The following is a 20,832-nucleotide window of genomic DNA, read 5'->3' as shown; positions in this document are numbered from 1 at the left end:
GATAGGGGTCTAATCTGATAGGTAGCAGTGACAGGGGGTGATTGATGGGTAATTAGTGGGTGTTTAGGGTAGAGAATAGATGGAAACACTGCGCTTGGGTGGTGATCTGATGTCGGATCTGCGGGCGATCTATTGGTGTGGGTGGGTGATCAGTTTGCCCGCAAGGGGCAGGTTAGGGGCTGATTGATGGGTGGCAGTGACAGCGGGTGATTGATGGGTGGCAGTGACAGGGGGTGATTGATGGGTGGCAGTGACAGGGGGTGATTGATGGGTGATAGGTGATTGGCAGGTGATTGACAGGTGGTCAGTGGGTTATTACAGGGAAGGACAGATGTAAATATTGCACTAGCGAATTGATAAGGGGGGGTCTGAGGGCAATCTGAGCGTGTAGGCGGGTGATTGGGTGCCCGCAAGGGGCAGATTAGGGTCTGATCTGATGGGTAACAGTGACAGGTGGTGATAGGGGGTGATTGATGGGTAATTAGTGGGTGTTTAGAGGAGAGAATAGATGTAAACGCTGCGCTTGGGTGGTGATCTGATGTCGGATCTGCGGGCGATCTATTTGTGTGGGTGGGTGATCAGATTGCCCGCAAGGGGCAGGTTAGGGGCTGATTGTTGGGTTGCAGTGACAGGGGGTGATTGATGGGTGATAGGTGATTGGCAGGTTATTGACAGGTGATCAGTGGGTTATTACAGGGAAGGACAGATGTAATTAATGCACTGGCGAATTGATAAGGGGGGGGGGGTCTGAGGGCAATCTGAGCGTGTGGGCGGGTGATTGGGTGCCCGCAAGGGGCAGATTAGGGTCTGATCTGATAGGTAACAGTGACAGGTGGTGATAGGGGGTGATTGATGGGTGATTGATGGGTAATTAGTGGGTGTTTAGAGGAGAGAATAGATGTAAACAATGGATTTGGGAGGTGATCTGATGTCGGATCTGCGGGCGATCTATTGGTGTGGGGGGGTGATCAGATTGCCCGCAAGGGGCAGGTTAGGGGCTGATTGATGGGTGGCAGTGACAGGGGGTGATTGATGGGTGATTGACAGGTGATTGACAGGTGATCAGGGGGATAGATGCATACAGTAAACAGGGGGGGTGGTCTGGGGGGGGTCTGGGGAGAATCTGAGGGGTGGGGGGTGATCAGGAGGGGGCAGGGAGCAGGGGGGGGGATAAAAAAAAAATAGCGTTGACAGATAGTGACAGGGAGTGATTGATGGGTGATTAGGGGGGTGATTGGGTGCAAACAGGGGTCTGGGGGGTGGGCAGGGGGGGGGGGTCTGATGGGTGCTGTGGGCGATCTGGGGCAGGGGGGGTAAAAAATCAGTGTGCTTGGTGCAGACTAGGGTGGCTGCAGCCTGCCCTGGTGGTCCCTCGGACACTGGGACCACCAGGGCAGGAGGCAGCCTGTATAATACACTTTGTAAACATTACAAAGTGTATTATACACTTTGTATGCGGCGATCGTCGGGTTAACATCCCGCCGGCGCTTCCGTATGGCCGGCGGGATGTTGCGGCGGATGAGCGGCGCCAGGCGGAGGCGGAGGATCGCGTCACGGATGACGCGATCGCTCCGCCCTTGCCCCTACAAGGACCGCCGCCATTTGTCAATACGGCGGTCCTTGCGGGGTGCACTTCCCGGCCGCCAATTGTACATACGGCGGTCGGGAAGTGGTTAACTACCTAAGTACATAAAAACATCCTTTATTAACGCTCTTAAAAAGTTTAATACCCCCAATTTCAAACCCCATGTTGTGCTGGGGGTTTGCCTATGTGTACAGAAAAGAGACCCTAAAAGGTGTATTCACCTAATAAAAAAAACAAACCCAGGAGCTACTTAAAAACTCCCGGTAACTGTTCCTGCCCCTACTTCCAAAAACGACAAGGAGGTGACGAGGACCATAAATGCGTCTCTTATGCACGCCTATATCTCCAACCAAACTGGAGGAGGCCTGCAGAGTGGGCATATACTATCGCGTAATGGAAATTAGGGGGACGAGAAACCAAAAAGGCAACAAAGGGAGGAAAAAGAGACAGGGGTAAAAGGAGGATGGCGTGAGGTGTGAACACAAATGCACCCCCAAAATCAGGGGACTGATCATTCGACTGGCCATGTTCAACAGGGTGGCAAGGGGTTGTTCTATCCTAGTTGGTCTTGTACATGACCCTAGGTAAGAGAACAAGAAGTGGGGTGGGTTAATACACCATCCCCCTGCCTTAAAGCAGTAGGATCAGCCATACTATTCCAGGGGAAAAAAAAACATATATAAGTAGATAAATACTTGATCTACTTACATAACACATGTATTGTACTGTCCACGTTTTGATTTTAGTGAATGTTATTTAGTAAATGACGAGAATTCTGTTCCTGGTGGGGGCCATGTTTTTGCCCACAGTAAAGGGCTAACTCGTGATGTCATTTCTGCCCTTTACTTTTTTTCTTGTCTCCTCCAATCGCTGAGTCACTTCAGCCTTGCTTGTAAACACAAGTGAGTAGGGGATCAGGTTTCATATAAGCAGCAGGCAGGGAATTAAAGGGAAGAGGAGGAATACAGTGGGTTGCAAAAGTATTCGGTCCCCTTGAAGTTTTCCACATTTTGTCACATTACTGCCACAAACATGCATCAATTTTATTGGAATTCCATGTGAAAGACCAATACAAAGTGGTGTACATGTGAGAAGTGGATCAAAAATCATACATCACTCCAAACATTTTTTACAAATAAATAACTGCAAAGTGGGGTGTGCGTAATTATTCATCCCCCTCAGTCAATACTTTGTAGAACCACCTTTTGCTGCAATTACAGCTGCCAGTCTTTTAGGGTATGTCTCTACCAGCTTTGCACATCTAGAGACTAAAATCCTTGCCCATTCTTCTTTGCAAAACAGCTCCAGCTCAGCCAGATTAGATGGACAGCGTTTGTGAACAGCAGTTTTCAGATCTTGCCACAGATTCTCGATTGGATTTAGATCTGGACTTTGACTGGGCCATTCTAACACATAGATATGTTTTGTTTTAAACCATTCCATTGTTGCCCTGGCTTTATGTTTAGGGTCATTGTCCTGCTGGAAGGTGAACCTCCGCCCCAGTCTCAAGTCTTTTGCAGTCTCCAAGAGGTTTTCTTCCAAGTTTGCCCTGTATTTGGCTCCATCCATCTTCCCATCAACTCTGACCAGCTTCCCTGTCCCTGATGAAGAGATGTACCCCCCGAGCATGATGCTGCCACCACCATATTTGACAGTGGGGAGGGTGTGTTCAGAGTGATGTGCAGTGTTAGTTTTCCTCCACACATAGCGTTTTGCATTTTTGCCAAAAAGTTGAATTTTGGTCTCATCTGACCAGAGCACCTTCTTCCACATGGTTGCTTTGTCCCCCACATGGCTTGTGGCAAACTGCAAATGGGACTTATTATTCTTTCTGTTAACAATGCCTTTCTTCTTGCCACTCTTCCATAAAGGCCAACTTTGTACAGTGCATGACTAATAGTTGTCCTATGGACAGAGTCTCACACCTAAGCTGTAGATCTCTGCAGCTCGTCCAGAGTCACCATGGGCCTCTTGACTGCATTTCTGATCAGCGCTCTCCTTGTTCGGCCTGTGAGTTTAGGTGGATGGCCTTGTCTTGGTAGGTTTACAGTTGTGCCATACTCCTTCCATTTCTGAATGATCGCTTGAACAGTGCTCTGTGGTATGTTCAAGGCTTTGGAAATCTTTTTGTAGCCTAAGCCTGCTTTAAATTTCTGAATAACTTGTTCCCTGACCTGTCTTGTGTGTTCTTTGGACTTCACGGTGTTGTTGCTCCCAATATTCTCTTAGACAACCTCTGAGGCCCTCACAGAGCAGCTGTATTTGTACTGACATTAGATTACACACAGGTGCACTCTATTTAGTCATTAGCACTCATCAGGCAATGTCTATAGGCAACTGACTGCACTCAAATCAAAGGGGGCCGAATAATTATGCACACCCCACTTTGCAGTTATTTATTTGTAAAAAATGTTTGGAATCATGTATGATTTTCGTTCCACTTCTCATGTGTACACTACTTTGTGTTGGTCTTCCATGTGGAATTCCAATAAAATTAATTCATGTTGTGGCAGTAATATGACAAAATGTGGAAAACTTCAAGGGGGCCGAATACTTTTGCACCCCACTGTATATTATAGATAAAAAGAACCCCCAGCATGCAATTCTTTGGCACCGACTACTAAAGATCCAGTGCTCCTAAGGTATATGATAACTCCAAATCATAACAGCAGAAAAAGTTTTGAAAGTTTTGAATGCAGGATTATTATCTTTATCACTTAATACACTCAGACCAGTTGCTGTTGAAATTTGAATTTTATGGTGACGATACCGCTTTAAACCTGATGAGGCCACATGCAAAAGGCCTGCAAAACTCAGACATGATGACCTGCCTTTGTGGACCTCCCTTACGTGCTCTGAGTCGGGGGCACCCTTTGCCTGACTTTATGGACTTCAAGTGTTCCCCTATCCTCTTATTTAAAGGCCTTGTAGTTTTACCCACATAGTAAAACCAACAGGGGCAGAATAGCACATGTTACAAATCCTGTCTGGCAAGCCCTTACCTCCCACTAGACTCCACCCAAACGGTAGTTCGTGCCCTCCAGCATTTGTGGACAGAACTTACAATTCCCAAATTTGTAGTTTCCTTTCGGGCGCCTCCCTGTCAACCAGTTGGATGGGGTGGGTGAACGGTACTCACTCCGTGTCAGGATATCTCCTAGTGTGGGGGCCCTTCTATACGCTATCCTTGGAGGTTCCAAAAAGATCTTTTGGAGGGCCGGGTCCCTCGTAATAAATGACCAGTGCTTTCTAATGGTTTGTGTCAGGCTCTTGGACATTGTGGTGTAAGTGAAGGAGAAGGTAAGTGGACCCTTGTCTCTAGCCTTTGGATTCCTGGACAGGAGAGATGACCTATCTCTATTCCTCACCCTGGATCTAGCTATCTCCAATGCATCCCTTTTGTAATTCCTGGCCTCCAACTGCGCAGACAGATCCTGTGCCTGCTCTTCAAGGTACTGTCTGAATGTTCACCTAAATCATTATTAGTTATCCTGTACATTTTAGTCCAGCATAGAGTACTAATGTAACAATACCATCTAGCCAACATCTTATAACTTTCCTTGACCGAAACAGCTGTATTGAAGGAATTAATAGCAGTCTCTGTGGGAGGGTCTGCTTTTATAGCTTGGCTCTGCACCATAAAGCTTTTGAGAGTACAGGGGGTGAAGGCATGCACTAAACTGACTGAGAAGAGAACAGCCTCTGGCTGTAGAGGTCTGTGGTGAGGCTGGTACTGACCATGCACTTTAAGGTATTTTGACATCAGCTACCAAGTAGGCTACACACAGATAAAATAAGCTCTAGCACTGAGTGCCTGCAGAGGACTAGGAAAAAAGTGAAATCATTTTACAGAAGAAGAAACTGAAGTAGGTGGTCCACAACCAGTGGCATAACTACAAATCATGGATCCCCCGAGCAAAACTTTGATGGGGCCCCCAATGTTCACACCCTTTCCCTTGCCAACCCCTTGTGAGCCTCATAGCCTGGGGGGGGGGGTCCCATCTCGTGAGGGTCATAAAACAAGGGTGACCATTATAATCTTCACACCCATAACAAGTGTAGCCAGAAAAACCTGATTTGAAGGATGGTCCTCTTTATTGGAGGGGGCAATGTATTAGATGGAGCTCCCTTACAGCTCTGGGCCCCCCTGCAGTCACAGTGGCTGCTCCCCTGTAATTGCTCCTGTCCTCAATATCTGTGACTCTGTGTTTAAAGGTTATCTGCACATTTACTCACTGACACCTGCATATGGTAAATAATGTATGTAATGCCACAATACCTGTCCGTGAACCCTATGGTCAGCCATTGATTAAGGGGGCAATACTGGCCATGTGACCTGTGGTGCCTGAATAGTGTAATGGTTAAGGGCTCCGCCTCTGACACAAGCAACCTGGGTTCAGCCTGATCAGTAAGTCAGCACCTATTCAGTAAGAAGTTCTTTGGGTGATCATAATTAATAAGAGGGATGTGGATGTGCTGCAATCTAGAATAACCAATTTTATATGGGAAGGTCATAGACCCTGCATCAAATACATGCACCTGGCCCGCCACAGACTCCAGGGGGCCTTGGTGCTCCCAATATTTTACATTATTATCTGGCGGCAAGACTATCTCAGCTCTTCCAGTGGTCCTCTCCCAGGGGCTCAGTTAGATGGGTTGACTTGGAGCAGGAACTCGTCTCCCCTTTTCCAGTTAAGTCCCTCCTTTGGACCCCTAGACCCTGTCTGGGCACAAATTTCACTTTTGTCCCAATTATTGAATCCCTACTAATCAAAAAAAAGTTGAATAAGGTTTTGGCCCCAGGAGGCGTTATTCTATAATGACGACTTCTCCCCTGGAGTTTGCGGCCTGGCCTGGGGGGCATGGAGGTCCAGAGGGGTTCACACGGTCAGTGATTTGGTGTCTGATGGCGTCTTGCTTTCTTGGCCTCAAATTAAAGAAAAGTTTGCTCTGCCAGATTCAGAAGCATTTAGATTCCTACAGATCAGCCATTTTATCCGTTCCCGCCACTTACCTGGCCTGAAATCGCCACGCTCACCAGTTGAGTCTATGTTCTCCTCTACACCATTACCACAGGGTCTTATCTCTGCCATATATCACGAAATTTGGTATTCCAAACATACTTCCCCTTCAACGGCAATGATGAAGTGGCAAGAGAGACTAAATGCTTCTGATGAGGTAGATCACTGGGAGGTAATATTTAATGCGATGGCTGGCTCCTCTAAGCACACTATCACTAAAGAAAGGAACTATAAAATATTATATGACTGGTTCTGCACCCCGTTGCAATTGGCCAAATGGGGCTTAACACCCTCTCCCCTCTGCTACAGAGGCTGCCAAACAAATGCTGATCAACTGCACTGTTGGTGGAACTGCCCCTACATCGCAGGACTCTGGGGCTTTTGTTTTCAAATTGCCTCAGAAGTACTGGACTCAGACATTCAACCTGATCCCTGGTCTGCCCTCTTTCACAAACCTCTCCCCCAGCTTAGCAAGGCCCAAAATAAGCTCCTTGGCCAAATCTGCAACGCAACCAAAGCCCTTTTAGCTAAGTCCTGGAAATCATTACCCCCTTCTAGGTCGGAACTAATAAATAGAGTCCAGTCAACATACATCCTGGAAAAACTCACCTCTACTATTAGAGAAACCACTCCACTTTTTGATAAAAATATGGGACCCATGGAGCGTCTGGTTCTCCTCCCAACCCTGAAAACTGACTCTGTTCCCTCAATCGCTCCTCCTACCTCCCCCCCCCCCCCCCCCACTCACGTGTTTTCCTCCTCCTCAGCAACAGTTCTGACAGTAACACAGCTGCTGGCACAGCTTGAACCCCACAAAGACATACAGTTTCCCTCTTCCCCCACCTCCCATTTATGTTTGTCTATGTTTAGACCCTCCCCCCCCCTTCCCACCCCCCTCCCTGGTAACACTTTGTTTTTTATTAGCATTGTTTGGTTAGACTTCATAAAACCTCTACACTGCTGCATTCTCGACATGCATGATAGCAATCCCTGTTATAATCCAGACAATACTTGTATTATGTACCTGTTGTTTACTGCAATGTTTTCTGACCTACCTGTTAAAATTCTAATAAAAATATATTTGAAAAAAAAGAAGTTCTTTGGGTGAGACTCCCTGACACTGCTATTGCCTACTGAGTGCACTCTGGTGGCTGCCTCACAAGCGCTTTGAGTCAGACAGGAAAAAAGCGCTATACAAAAAAAGGAATTTATTATTATTTCTAAACCAGTGGATATAGATAATCTAGCATTTTCTGCCACACAGCAAGATTCTCACTCTTCTCCTTCTCATGTGTGATTATAAATCCATCCCATCCCATCCCATGATGAAAAGCTCTGTTCTTTGGTTGGTTGTGTACACATAGGATAAGACTATAATGCCTTCCACTGACCTGTTATTCTGAAAGCGTGGTAGTTTGAATCAGTGCCATAGCATAAGACTAGTGTTCAGTAGCTGCCTGTAAGGGAATAATTGCAGATTCTGATGACAGCAGCAATTACATTTCCATAACAGCCTGTTTGATTTGAGTCTGAACAGCCATATCTTTTTCTCAGCCTGAAGTTAAGCTGTTGCCCAGAAAGTTTGTTCTGGATATATTTGTACAAATACACTGCTGGGCAGCCTGTTCTGTTCTATGGAATATGGAGCAAGGACAAGTGAGAGGTGTCTGGCTGCAGCCATTACCAATGTACATCAGAAGTCAGTCATTGGTGATCCCTCATGACACATCACTAACAACCAGGGGCATACCTGGAGGGAGCTGCAATTGCGGGGGTTGGGGGAGACAGAGGTGTGAGGGGGTGGCCCCTACTACTAACCTTCCCTTTCTCTGATACTTCAGATCAGGGGTTTTTGAAGCTTCACTTTTCATGGGTTTGAGGATATTGATTTGATGGCCACGCTGGTTTTATGCGTTTTGTGAGATGGGCCCCCAGGCTGTGATGGTCATCAAGAAGAGGCAAAGGGAGGGTTGTAAACACTAAGGGGCCACAGTTTTGCTGGGGGACTCCACGATTTGTAGTTACATCCCTGCTAACAACATTGTCAAAGACTGCAGTATCTTTCCAAGAAAGATCTTTCCAGCTTGCAATCTAGTATGTGTGTCTAGCTTTACACTATGGACCATGTACTACGGAACTCTGAGTAGCCCAGATCCACATCTCTCATAAAGCTTCAAAGGGTTTGATTTCCCCATTACTTCCTGTTGTTACATAGCACTTTGACAAGGTTTGTAAAGTGACTTCAGGTACAGCAGGTGACTTCACAAACTCATTCCCCATGACACTGAAATCCCTGAGCAGATGGGAGTACAGCGATATTTGGATTAGGCAATGAAATGGGAAAAAGAGGGAGTCCATCCTATTAGGCTGATGCATGAAATGCGGGACTGTTGTCCAAAGAAAACAGTTTCCAGTTTCGGTGAAATGAAATGAAAGCAAGCCCTTTCCATGGTACGTAGACCGAGCCCTTTCACTGCACATTTCCACTATGTAAAATATCTCCGTTGTGTGAAATACAAACCAGTGTGCTCTTGTCTGAACATTTAACCCCAGGAAAACCCGGCATTGTTGAGACTAAGAATGGACATTTTACAGATGAGGTTTAATGTATATAATTATGTAAAATATGCAACCTTTCTTGTATAATTGTACAGCCCAGCATCTGTGTACACATTTCCATATAGTGAAATGCTGTTTTACATGGGAAATTCCTACAGCGTCCTTATCGTCTTGTGTAATTGTTGTGTCTCTGCAGCTGAACATAATTTTTCAGTTTTCACAGAGATTTTCATAGATTCGTCAGATATTAATCACATCTCAGGATGAAATATTGGTATTTAGACACCTAAAGCTTGTCAGAAATCCCTGCCGTATCCGTTATACTTGATGTGTTCCATGAGATAGAATCGTTGAACATTGTTAGGTTACCTAAAACACCAAATAGGTGAAAGATCAGTGAAATCTCTAGGGCTTGCAGTTGCTCATTCTATCTCAGAACAGCATAAAGTCTGGGCTGCATGGATGAAATTTCATCTCAGACTAAAAAAATCCTGTAGAGGCGAAGTTCTCAAACTTTTCCAGCTCACGACACCCTTCATGTCCTGGTAATTTTTTCAAGGAGGAGTCCCTGGGCATGGAAACAGGTGGGTGTAGGCCCATCTTCAACTGGTGTGATGCTTTTGTTGCCCCTCCCCCTACTATATCCCAAACGTTTGTTTCCCATTCATAGTGATCCAGACTTTTCAATGTGTCTTCTGCTCCTTCATTAGTGTGTGTTCCCCCCCTCCCTATTATAGTGCTTCCCCTCCATTATGGTGCTCCTTTCAGTATAATGCCCCAAGAGTATCCTTCATTACAATCAGTAGCGTATCTTAGGAGCTCTTGGCTCCAGTGCAAGTTTTACATTGGGCCCCCTCAAGCGCTCTATACATAACAATTAATATGGACAACAAAACCTGCCAAGGACAACCACAGTGTCAGAGAGATGTAGGCTTGGGAAGAGAACAGTCTATTAATGGTTACAACTAATCAAAGCACATATAGAGGTGATCATTGCCAGCTTAACACTGATAAGGGGCTAATAAAGCAGTTGGAGGAGGGCCCCTACTGACCCCTACTGGTCCAGGGGCCCTGGTGCGCTTCCTACCTCTTCATCCCCTATTATGTTACTAATTACAGTGCATCCCTTAATCCCTTATTATGTCCCTCCTTTTAGTGATCCTCTTATTATAGTGTTCCTATTGTACTTATACATACTTTAAAGAGGAACTCCAGTGAAAATAATGTAATAAAAAAAGTGCTTCATTTTTACAATAATTATGTATACATGATTTAGTCAGTGTTTGATCATTGTAAAATCTTTCCTCTCCCAGATTCACATTCTGACTTGTATTACATGGTGACATTGTTACTGTGGGCAGATTATGGAGCTGTTTCTAGCTGGTCTGGCTTTAACAGACAGCTATTTCCTGTCTGAACATTGTTACATTGTGACAGTTTGCCCAGAGTACCGTACGGTACCAGAGCCTCTTGTGGGAGGGGTTTCAGCACAAAATCAGTCATACAGCGCCCCCTGATGGTCTGTTTGTGAAAATCATTATTTTTCTCATGTAAAAGTGGGTATCAGCTACTGATTGGGATAAAGTTCAATTCTTGGTCGGAGTTTCTCTTTAAGCATAGTGCATTTATACTTCCCTTATTATAATGCTCTTTCCAGTATAATATATGTGTGAGTGTTTTCCTTGTTTCCTTGAGTGTCTCCTTTGTTCCTTGACGTATTAGGAGTGTTATGCCCCTGGAGTGACGTATTAATATTTATTAATTCCTAGTTAATAGTGGCAGTTTAGTGTGAATTTTTAGAACTGCACTACAGTTAAGAAAAGTGCAAATCCATCCCTAAACTGCCACAGATTAAGCAGTGCTTAATATCACTTCTACACAGCTTGTGCAGTGAGGGCTAGGCATTATTTGTGAAGTGCCCGTCCTCCTGCTACCAGGTGTCTTGTAAAGCTGTTCTGTGCTTAAAGAGGAACTCCAGTGAAAATAATGTAATAAAAAAAAGTGCTTCACTTTTACAATAATTATGTATAAATGATTTAGTCAGTGTTTGCCCATTATAAAATATTTTATATCCCCGATTTATATTCTGACATTTATTACATGGTGACATTTTTACTGCTGGCAAGTGATGTAGCTGCTGCTTGCTGTTTTGGCAGTTGGAAACAGCTGTAAACAGCTAATTCCCACAATGTAACAGAGTTCACTGACAGGAAACTGCCAGAAGTACCTCGGTACTCAGAGCTTCTTGTGGGAGGGGTTTCACCACAATATCAGTAATACAGCGCCCCCTGATGGTCTGTTTGTAAAAAGGAATAGATTTCTCAAGTAAAAGGGGATATCAGCTACTGATTGGGATAAAGTTCAATTCTTGGTCGGAGTTTCTCTTTAACGCTTCCAGTGCTGGGCATTGATGGAATACAACAGATGTATTGGTTACTTCAGCAAAATCCATTTCCCCTCCCACACTGCACTGTCTGAGAAACCTTCCTAACTCCTCTTTTTTCCTAATGCTAGTAATACATGGTACGTTTTTGCACCGTGTAATCGAGCCGCTGATGGCTCGATTGATAAAATCCGACGTGTCCGATCACCCACCGGATCGATTCCGCGCTCGAAACCGCGGGCAGGACAATGGAAGAAAACGATAAGAAGCACCCGCGGGGACGAGTGGGAATCGATCTAGGCACCCGCGGGGCCGCGCCGGAATCGATCCAGTGGCTCGATTACATGGTACAAAACGTACCGTGCTTCCTAGCTTAACAGTTTAAGAAAGAAACTGCACTATTTAGTGTTTTCTTAAAATGCCTGACACAGTTTTGCATGGATTTGTAAAATCCTACCAATATTTTGTCTTAGACACTCTTGATAAATGTCCCCCATAAATTCTTCATTCTCATATTACTTGTACAAGACATTCATTTTCGTTGCATCCAACATCAACCGTTCATGAGGTCAAACATTGATTTTGCAATTACACACAGCTTAGATCTTAAATAGATAACCCAATCATAATATTCACTTTCAAATTAATTTGCCTCAAAACTTTTACATTCATCATCTTTCAACATCTTTCTTTCATTCATCATTCAACAGAAATACAGTACTTAACACTAGAGCAAGCACTGCTGCTGTTATCATTATCCTAAAATTGGATGAGGTTTTTTTAGTTATCTCAGAATTAAACTTCCTTTTCATAAGCTTGGGAATGTCAGGGAGGATGCCAAGATCTTAAAAAGTTATTTGTTTGTATACCATGCACACCATGCATTTGATATCTAAACAAATATACATATCACCAGCTGTCAGCTGTATTGAAACAGACTCTGTACCTTATCTTATTCAGTTTTAGCTGCAGGAAATCTTTATTGCAGTCTTCTAATTAGGATGTCATCATAAGATGCTTACACATGCACATTTAGGCCTCGTTCACACTAGGGATTTTGCTGTATGCTTTTCACAGCACATTGCACTGTGCGCTTTGCTTTTGTTCAAGCGCATTTGAGCATATGTGAAATGCATGGGTACGCTTAAAAAAAAACAAACAACAAAAAAAAAAAAAACGCACTGCAACGTACTGAAATACGTTATGAAATGCGCATCAATGCAGGCATTTTTTTTTTATCATGCGCTTTGAGGGAACCTAAACTGAGAAGGATGTGAATTTTTGCTTTTGAAATAATACCAGTTGCCTGACTCGCCTGCTGATCCTGTGTGTCTAATACTTTTAGCCACAGTCCCTCAACAAGCATACAGATCAGGTCCTCTGACTGAAGTCAGACTGGATTAGCTGCATGCTTGTTTCAGGTCTGTGATTCAGCCACTACTCCAGCCAAAGTGATCAGCAGGACTGCCAGGTAACTGGTATTGTTTAAAAGGAAACATCTATATCCCTCTCAGTTAAGGTTCCCTTTAAACATGTTTCTGAACGTATTCATTGTGAACGAGGCCTTACTGTTGTCCTTAAGGATTAGGACTTTATCCTTTGGGTGACAGTTCAGGGCAGAGTTCCTGCAGACCTGTTGCTAGCTAACAGGCCAGCATTGCATTCAGTTGCTATGGAGCAGGACTGACAATGCGGTGTAGGACAGAGTGGCACGGAGCAGGCAGGGTGAGTGGGACAGCAAGGAGTTTGATATGTGCTTAACCAAGACAATCCTCCCCTCTGAACTTCTTGGCGGCGAATCAGGGTAGATGGGGACTGCTATAAACAGGGAAGATTCTCTGCGGATGTGGCCCCTGATCAGCCACTTTGGAACCTTCTAGCGTGTGCACAAGTCAGTACTCCCTCTTTGCACTTGTCTCCTTTTAACATCATGAGGAAAATGTATCTGATGTTAAAAATGCTAAGATATCACAGCAGAAGTAAAAAAGAATGATTCAGAATGCCACACTCTGGCTATAACTGAAATTACATGTTGGGGTAGGCCAATGTTTGACACCATTCATTATTTTTAATGTACAGTAGTTCATTAATCGGCCACCAGGTGGAACAAATCACCAACATGCAAACAACATTTGGTGTTATTAGTATTACCGTTTTAGTCATGGTTTTCTTTTCGATATTTTGTTCACATGAATAGTTAAAACAAATATTCTATGTTTTTGTGAAAATAATTCCCAAAAAATATGCCTGAAAATGATAGTGCTAAAATGAAGAAATTCAAATAGTTTTCCTTTTAACTGCAGTGAAGACAGCTGTTTTCTACCAAGTTTTATTGAGGTGAAAATGTTAACTGACATTTTAATGTTGTAGCCAGGAGTGCTTACTGCACTACTTAAAGCATAGTGTCCATCTCACTTTACAGATGTCTGTCACCCTCTCCCTTTCTAGCACCTTTGTGATTAACAGTGTTAAATTGCCCCATAAAATGACAGAGAAAAATCCCCAAGATCAAACAACTTAACTGGAATACAGAAATCCTATGTAATACTCTTGTCTGGGCAACTATTACTAAGTTGGTGTCTTACAGATATTTATTTGACAGTTAACTTTAGAATAACAAATTATTTTGTTCACAAATTGATTGATCGTGAGACTGTATGACTTGCACGAGTGCAGGTTTGCACATGTTTGACAGCATTCTAGTTAGTTCATCAGGAAAGTCAGACATTTGTTGAATCTTTTATATCTACAGCTCTGGACCAGATCTTGTAATGTTTCCGTCAGTCCATACATCTGCACTGCTAGATGCTGATACTATCTGGTATGAGAATATCGTGAAGTATTTAAAGAGAACCTGTACTGAGTAAAAATATTTAAAATAAGCACATGAGGTAACTTCAAATGAACATTACATAGTTAACTTGCCATCAGTTCCTCTCAGAAGCTCACAATTTTCTTCTGACAATAATCCCTTCCAGTTCTGACAAGATTTTGTCAGACCTGAAATATATCAGTTGCTGTCAGTTATAGCTGAGAGGAAAACTGATGTACTCAATGTCCATGTTTCCCTATGGCTCAAGTGGGCGATGTTACAGTTTAACTGTGTGCTGTTCAGAAAGCTGTTATGGGTAATGGCTATTTTCAAAATGGAGGACGGAAAATCCCCTGATCACAGTGAACAAACAGGACGCAGGAGAGGAGAAAGAGATTGAGGAGTAGACTACACGGGAGATAAGTATGACTTGTGTATGCTTATTTTGACTTTTAATGTTCAGTTCAGGTTTTCTTTAAGTCAAAATTCCAGCAAATTATTTTATACAAGTTAATCATAGGTAAGTTTCGTACAAATCACTGTAATTTTTACTAAAAGGAATCTCCATTAGTTTATAGATCCTGAGCCACTTAAATGTACCGAATTGTACTCATAACTCATACTCATAACAGTACTAATAGAATGTGAACTTGTTGATGAGCCCAACTAAGAAGAAGGCGTGCATCCTTCATATGCTCTGAGCCTGAATCTGACCTTGCAAACTATATTCCAATAAACTCAGGGGAGTTAGATACAGGAAGGGGCAGGTCCAGGAGTTTAGGCGTGGAAAGGAGTTTGGGGGTAAGTTAAAGAAAAGGGCTGGGAATTTTTAATAGGGGGTGAATAGTTTGACAGTACGATGTTGAATGTGGAGTATGCAACTTGGTAGGGTTATCTATCTATCTATCTATCTATCTATCTATCTATCTATCTATCTATCTATCTATCTATCTATCTACATACATACATACATACATACATACATACATACATACATACATACATACATACATATATATCCACTCACCTAAAGGATTATTAGGAACACCATACTAATAATTTGACCCCCTTTTGCCTTCAACACTGCTTTAATTCTATGTAGCATTGATTCAACAAGGTGCTGAAAGCATTCTTTAGAAATGTTGGCCCATATTGAGAGGTAAACATCTTGCAGTTGATGGAGATTTGTGGGATGCACATCCAGGGCACGGAGCTCCCATTTCATCACATCCCAAAGATGCTCTATTGGGTTGAGATCTGGTGACTGTGGGGGTCATTTTAGTACAGTGAACTCATTGTCATCTTCAAGAAACCAATTTGAAATGATTCGAGCTTTGTGACATGGTGCATTAGCCTGCTGGAAGTAGCCATCAGAGGATGGATACATGGTAGTCATGAAGGGATGGACATGGTCAGAAATAATGCTCAGGTAGTCCATCGCATTTAAACGATGCCCAATTGGCACTGAAGGGCCTAAAGTGTGCCAAGAAAACATCCCCCACACCATTACACCACCAGCCTGCACAGTGGTGACAAGGCATGATGGATCCACGTTCTCATTCTGTTTACGCCAAATTCTGACTCTATCAAGACTCATCAGACCAGGCAACATTTTTCCAGTCTCCATCTGTCCAATTTTGGTGAGCTTGTGCAAATTTTGGCTGCTTTTTCCTATTTATAGTGGAGATGAGTGGTTCCCGGTGGGGTCTTCTGCTGTTGTAGCCCATCCGCCTCAAGGTTGTGCGTGTTGTGGCTTCACAAATGCTTTGCTGCTGCATACCTCAGTTGTAATGAGTGGTTATTTCATATATATATATATATATATATATATATATATATATATATATATATATATATATATATATATATATATATATATATATATATATATATATATATATTTTTTTTTTTTGTTTTGTTCGCAGAATCAAAAAAATGCCAACTTATACCCAGTCAGCCTGAAATTGTTGCATATATTGCTAAAAAAAAGCTGCATATATCAGTCATTATTATTCCTGTCTTACCTGATACGCACACTATCTATCCATCTATCTATCTAATGCCCTTCCATACCTTCATAGATGCTGGCATTTAAAATGTGCATTGATAACAAGCTCAGTGGTCATATCCTCTTTATGTTAGAGGATGCTGTATCCAAGATTTATGTAACTGTGATTAATCCATAACTGCTAGGAAGAATTTCAAATCTTGAATAATCAGACCCAAGGACAGTTCCCCATCTTAAATTAGATCTAGAGAAGGTGGCAATGTTTTTGGATCACGTTCATAATTCATTCAAGATTACTTCTTTGTGTAATGGAGTTTAACCTTGAATTTGTGAAAGCAGCAATGAATTGTGTTCAGAAATGGGCCCATTTGCAATTCTCCTTGGAGTTAATTGTTCATTTGCTCTGCAAATTAACTTTTCACCTGTTTGCAACTGAGAAAGTCCTAAAAAGTAGGTAACAACAAAACTTCCAACTTATTGAAAAGTGCAAAAACAGGACGTATTAAAATGTCCATTTTGCATGAACTTGTTAAGATGAATGCTATTGATAAGGTGTGAAAACATCTCCTGGTAGAAAAAAAAAGTTAATTGAATAGTGGCCATAGTGCTACTCAGTCCATGCAAAGATTTCCACTACAGAGTAATGCACGCCTAAGAAAAACACATCTACAGTGCTGACCATAATTATTCATACCCCTGACCCCATTCCCTTTGATGGGAAATGACATAGTTGTCTCCCAAATGATAAGACTATGTACAAGAGAAATAATTGTGGAAAACAAACATTTCCCAGTTCTTATTTACATTTGAGCAAAAAGTGTCCAGTCCAAAATTATTCATACTCTTCTCAACAATCAATAGAAAAGCCTTTATTAGCTATTACTGCAATCAAACACTTCCTATAATTGCAAACCAGCTTTTTGCATGTCTCCTTGGTATTTTTGCCCATTCATCCTTAGCAAAGAGCTCCAAATCTTTCAGGTTGGAGGGTCTTCTTGCTATCACTCTGATCTTCAGCTCCCTCCATAGATTCTCAATTGAATTCAAGTCAGGACTCTGGCTGGGCCACTCCAAAACATTAACCACCCTAGCGCTAGCTACATGATGCCCCCCTCCCTGCGCTATCCCTCCCACCCCTTCGATCGCCGCCGGCGCACTCGCCCATAAGGAAATCCCGTTCTGAACGGGATTCCCTTTAGGGCTTCCCCTGTCGCCATGGCGACTATCGTGATGACGTCATCAACGTCGTGACTTCACCCGGCGTTCCGATCCACCCTGCAGCGCTGCCTGGCACTGATTGGCCAGGCTGCACAGGGGTCTCGACCGGGGGGGGGGGGGGGGGCAGCGGTTACGCGCAGATAGCGGCGCATCGGCGGCGAGCGGCAGCGATCGGAATCAACACGCAGCAAGCAAAGTGCTTGCTGTGTGTTTGAAAAAAAAATTGTGAAAATCGGCTCAGCGGGGCCTGAGCGGCGCCCTCCGGCGGTAATGGACGAGCTGAGCTCGTCCATACCGCTAAGGAGGTGAATGTTGTTGTCTGCTAACTATTTCTTCACCACTTTTTCTGTGTGTTTTGGGTCATACTTATGCTGAAATGTCCATTGGTGGCCAAGGCGAAGTACCTGTTGTTGTTGTTGTTGAGAATCCTCATGTACTACTCCTTTTTTTTTATGGTGCCGTTTACTGGGATTTAGGTTCCCTGGCCCATTGTTTCACGGAAGACCAGAAGTCTTCTTTTTTGCCCAGATGAGCATTTGCAAAGGCCAAGCAAGCTTTTTGTGCCTTATCTGGAGAAGTGGTGTCCTCCTTATTCTGCATCAGCGGAACCCAGCAGTGTGCAGTGTCCGTTGGATTCTCTGCCTTAAAGAGACTCTGAAGTCTCATAAAATTCACCTTTTTATTTTAAAAATCTTTTACATCATTGTCCTAACAAAATTGCTGCATCTCCACGGCTAAACACTAAGTAAACCCCCCCCCCCCTCCCAAATTCACCCCCCCCCAGCAAAATCCACGACTTTCTTGGTTGTGGATTTTGCTGCTGGAGGAGGCAGAGCTTTTAGCTGCAGCTCTGCCTCCATAGGCGTCTATCAGCGCGTATCTCCGCCTCTCCCCCACCCCTCTCAGTGAAAGAAGACTCAGGGGTGGGCGGAGGCAGCAATCCGCACTAATAGATGCGTGTAGAGGCAGAGCTGCAGCTGAAAGCTCTACCTCTCACGGAAGCGCTCCCTGCAGTGTGCCCCGGGGAGTTTGGGGGGATTTAGTTAGTGTGCAGCGTGGGGAAGCTGCGTTTTAGTTATGGCAATCATGTAAATGAGATTTTTAAAATAAAAAGGTAACTTTTTTGAGACTTCACAGTCTCTTTAAGACATTGCCACCAGCAGAGCCCAGATTCACCAGGATGGCCTTGGTGGTAATCCATGGATTCTTTATCGCCTCACTTACTATCCTCCTGGCCAGCACAGGTGTCACTTTTGGCTCAGATGTCCTCAGAGATTTTCCACAGTGCAGATCATCTTTTATTTTTAATAATACTTTGCATTGTAGCCACTGGAACTGGAAAACATTTAGAAATGGCCTTGTAGCCCTTTCCTGACTTGTGAGCAGCCACAATGCGCAGCCGCATGTCCTCATTGAGCTCCTTTGTCTTAGCCATGACTGTCCACAAACCAACTGCAGAAAGCTGCTAGTTTTCACTTGTTGAAATGATTAAAACAGCTTTTACCAGTTGATCAAGATAAATAGGATGCTTTAGAACAGCTTGGACTATTTGGAATGGGATAGCACTTCGGATTTTCCCACAGACTGTGACAGTTTGTGAACGGTATGAATAATTTTGGACTGGACACTTTTTGCTGAAATTTAAATAAAAACTGAGAAATGTTTTTTTTCACAAAATAATGCCTCTTGTACATAGTCTTATCTTTTGGGAGACACCTATGTCCTTTCCCATCAAAAAAGTACTTGCCGGTTAAATAAAAGTAACTTTAAGTCAAAATTTGCCATAATTATGAATAATTATGGGCAGCACTGTAAGTTCTATAGTTTTCAACTTGTCGCTGGTAGCTAAATAATGTAAAAAAAATTGCCCTCCTGTACCTGAGACAGTCACATTTTAAAGATAGATTGTAACCTTTAAAGTTTACATGAGATGGGCTTTGTGAGTGTATTTATACTTTCCTGGGGCTTCCTCCAGCCCCCATGAGGTGCGTGGGGTCCCTCACTGCCCTCTCCGGCTGCCCTGTTCTCTTGTAAATCCCCCCAGTCATGCGCTTCTGTGCACACGCATCCCCGCCGCGCTCCCGTGCCTGGGAGATTTCTGTTCCTGCGCTGTACTACTGCACAGGCGCAAAATGCTCCAGGCTGAAGGAGTGTGACGGGGGTGCATGTGTGGCTGAGCCACACATGTGCAGACGGCCTGATTACTGGGGGATTTACAAGAGGACGGCGAGGGACCAAATGCACCTCATGAGGCTGGAGGAAGCCCCAGGTAAGTATACACCAACTTGGCCCATCTCAGGTTCCCTTTAAATGCAAAATAAAACTATGGGGTTCCAGGAAAGTCCTATTCTGGATTAGGCCTCTAGATGCAATGGTTTATCTCATCAGTTTATTTTCACTTCAGGTTTCCTTTAAGAAAATACAACAGCTTGATATGAATTGCATATTATGTATGAGACTAATGGATTTTGAAAAATTAAGCAATGAGAACACTTCTAGGACGTTTCCTCCAAGAATGTGTTTGGCGCAGACTGAATTCATTATAGGGGAATGTTTATGGAAATCTTGTAAAATGAAGGAGAAAAATCCTTCTTCCAGTTCCCTTCAGATAAAACTATGCAAATGAAAGTAATCACTCCAAGACTGAGAACTGTGCAATTAAAATGACTGAAGAGTTTTGGAAGCATAAATAGGTATTCTTCTTACTCTTGAGATGCTGTTTATTAGTGCATAGCTTTTTATTTTTATCCTGCCAGCTTCAGTATTGCTTTTCCAGTGACCTTGATCTGGTCTAAAGCCTTTTAGTTAGCTGATTTATGTTTAATTTTCTGCAGAATTCCTTAGGGAGAGAATGGGCGTGAGTGAGGCTGAGCAGATAAGTAACCCTTTGAAGTTGTACAGTTTCCCTTATCAACCACACAACCGTTTTGTCTGAATCTACAAACAGATGAAGTTATTGGTGCATTCGCTCCCTGTCCATGGTACTTGTACTGCTGTGGCATGTAACACATCATAAAATGTGTCCTAAGTATGACTGGCATGAAACCGTGGACGCTGAGTGATTATAATTCCGCAATATAAATAGGATTAAGATTGCACGTCTTACTGCGTGTTACATTTTTGGGCACTCATTTTAATAATTGTAAATGTAGAGAGTCATTGACTTGAAGCCAAACACCAGCATGAAAATGTTTTCTTAGTTTACACATTCAGGGCCCTTTTCCACTAGCAATCGCTAGCGTTCAC

At 43.3% G+C, this 20,832-nt stretch overlaps 1 protein-coding gene across 7 annotated transcripts in view; it reads left to right on the top strand.

The window, feature by feature from the left end:
• Window positions 1-20,832, top strand: part of THSD4 (thrombospondin type 1 domain containing 4) — an 827,407-nt gene that overhangs the window by 23,883 nt on the left and 782,692 nt on the right. Inside the window, exon 1 of one of the 7 annotated variants that reach the window (XM_068275542.1) lies at window positions 14,715-14,783. The exons of the other annotated variants lie outside the window; for them this stretch is intronic. The gene's annotated coding sequence lies outside the window, so the exon portion shown is untranslated. Of the gene's footprint in view, window positions 1-14,714; window positions 14,784-20,832 lie in introns of those variants that run through there. 7 annotated transcript variants of the gene reach the window in all.

This window comes from Hyperolius riggenbachi, chromosome 3 (genome assembly GCF_040937935.1).
Source record: "Hyperolius riggenbachi isolate aHypRig1 chromosome 3, aHypRig1.pri, whole genome shotgun sequence".
NCBI classification, from domain to species: Eukaryota; Metazoa; Chordata; class Amphibia; order Anura; family Hyperoliidae; genus Hyperolius; species Hyperolius riggenbachi.
This window is presented reverse-complemented; position numbering and strand designations above follow the sequence as displayed.